This window comes from Apium graveolens, chromosome 3 (genome assembly GCF_009905375.1).
Source record: "Apium graveolens cultivar Ventura chromosome 3, ASM990537v1, whole genome shotgun sequence".
Classification (NCBI taxonomy): Eukaryota; Viridiplantae; Streptophyta; class Magnoliopsida; order Apiales; family Apiaceae; genus Apium; species Apium graveolens.
In genome coordinates this window covers 168,100,382-168,102,953 of record NC_133649.1, presented here as the reverse complement: position 1 = coordinate 168,102,953, position 2,572 = coordinate 168,100,382, and positions in this window count along the sequence as shown.

Sequence of the window (2,572 nt, the reverse complement as noted above, 5' to 3'; positions counted from 1 at the left end):
CATCGGCCATCATCTCTGGCCAATAGAAGCCTAAACGGGTTATCTTATGAGCGAGTGATCTGCATCCCAGATGTTGTCCATAGATACCTTCGTGTACTTCTTCAAGAGACAAGTGTGCCTCATCGGGCCTGAGACATCTTAAGTAAGGAACCACATAAGATCTTTTGTACGAAATCCCATCGATCAAGGAGTATCTCAGTGCTCGAAAAACCAACTTTTGTGCTTCAGTCACATCGTTTGGCAGCCAACCAATTTGAATATGGGCCTTAATGGAATCTATCCATAACGTCCCCAGCCCTATAGGAGCTACAAGCTTAACATCAATGCTCCGTGTCTTCAAAACGCGGAAATATACACTTTCTAAACTTTCCTCTATCTCTTATGAAGCAAACTTGGACAATGCATTTGCCTTAGCATTTTCCTCTCTTGGGATGTACTCAACATGGCATTCATCGAACTGAGTCATCACAGCCCTTACTAGGCGAACGTACTTAGCCATTGTGTCAGCCCTTGCCTCAAACTCTCTCTTGACTTGGGATATCTTAAGTTATGTCTTCAGTATAAGTGCTGATTTCCAGTTAAGTAATGATTTGTCCTATTAGTTAAGATCTAAAAACTAAACACAAATCATATTACACATGACATCACAAATATATCTAACAATCTCCCCCAACTTGTAAATTAGCATAATATACAAGTTCAATAGATATTTGATGATGTCAAAAACATTAAGTACAAATGCACGAGAATTTGACTAGATAACTACAACTTACAGTCCTTTCAGCTTTACCATCCTTAACTTCTGATAACAACTTAAGTCTAAATATTTCAGAATTTAAGCAGTTGTAGATCTTTGACTTGGCTTCAATTTCTGATCTCTTTGATGTCAGGAGTTGTTCTGAGATAGTTGTTCAACAAACATCTCTCAGCATATTCAAGTTCATTGACCATCCTCCTTTTAGCATTTATCAATTCAGCTGTATCTTCACCAGTTTGAAAAATAGCTATTCTGAGATCATTTATCTTAGCTTTTCTTATCTCCTGATCTAGTCTGATCAGATATGCCTTGTCAGACTCTAAATTGAATTCCACAGCCTTATAACCCAGAAAAGTAGTTATAATCTTAGCAGAGATAGGCTTCATTTCGACAATATCACCTTTGTGATCTCTGTACTTGGGACAGTATGTGCTGTCAGACTTTACAGAATAAAGCTTCTCCTGTCTTTGAATTTGTGACTTTAAATAACCTACAACACTATATGTTAATCTGTCTTTCACTTGAAGTAGGAATAGAACATGTTTCAGTTCCTCAAAATACTTCATTGGTATAGCATTTTGCCTAATATGGTATATCCTTCCATCTGTCATAAAATATAACAAGATATGTTCTTTCAAAAAGGTATGGTAAACCATTTGTACAGATTCAAGTCGATTCAATCTTTCAGGAGTTGCTCCAACACTTGGTTCACTTAAGGAAGTTGGATCATTGGTAGTGTTATGTACTCTTCTTTCATCAGAACTACCCAATCCAGATTTATCTCTTGCTTCCTTTCCTGTAACAACTCTTGCTTCAAAACCACTTATTGTAGTCTTCAAAGATTGAGTTTGTTTAGCTTTGGTGAATCCTGGTAGGAGTATCTTTGAAGGTTTAACATGAGCAATGAAAGAGGTTTCCTTTTCCTTATCTTCTGATATCAAGCCAACTTGAGCTATGTCAGAGGTTGCTTGCTTCACCTCATATCAGAACTTACTAAGTCTTGACTCTGAACAACATGAGCCATGTCAGAGGTTGTTTGAGAAATCTTCTTTTACAACAGAGCAAGACTAGTATCTTCTTCATCAATTATTTCTTCATCCATGATTGGCATATAAACCTTTACAGGTTCATCAACTTTTTCTTTGCCCTTGGACCTTGGATCAATTTCCACTTGTGATTTGGCTTTGGTTGCCTCAGAATTTGTTCTTTCCTTTATCACAATACCCTTAGGCTTTGGAAATTTCTTTTCAACAACAGAAGCTTTAGATTTTGTCTTGACACCTTTTGCTTTGAGTCTAGCTTCTTCTTCTTTTAGACTCTCAAAGTCCATTCCTGGATTTTCTTTAAGAAATAACTGCTTTGAAATTTCTTCATGAAGTTCCAGATGTTCACCAGAACTTATCCTTTTAGCAGTATCAGAACTTATTCTTCTCCCAGTATCAGAACTTGTTCCTTGACTTGTAATTCTAGCTTTACTTGATGAAAATCCTTTGCCTTGACCTTGACCTCTACCCTTAACAGGGTTTCCCTGGTCATCATTTCCATCATCCTTTCCCTTCAGTGTCTGAATAGATTTGCATTTGGACTTAATCACTTTCTCACCCTTTTTGGCATCAGCAGGTAAAAGAAGAGAGACAAGCAATTCCACTGAGGATTGGATCTCATTGATTTGAGTTTGATGAGAAGCTTGATTCTTTAGAATTTCAGAAATCTGAGTTTGTTGCTTCCCCTGAGTTTTCTCAATGTAGGCAATTTTGTCAAAGGCTAGCTTGAAAAATCTGTTCTTTTCAAGTTTCACATTCATATCTTGCTGGA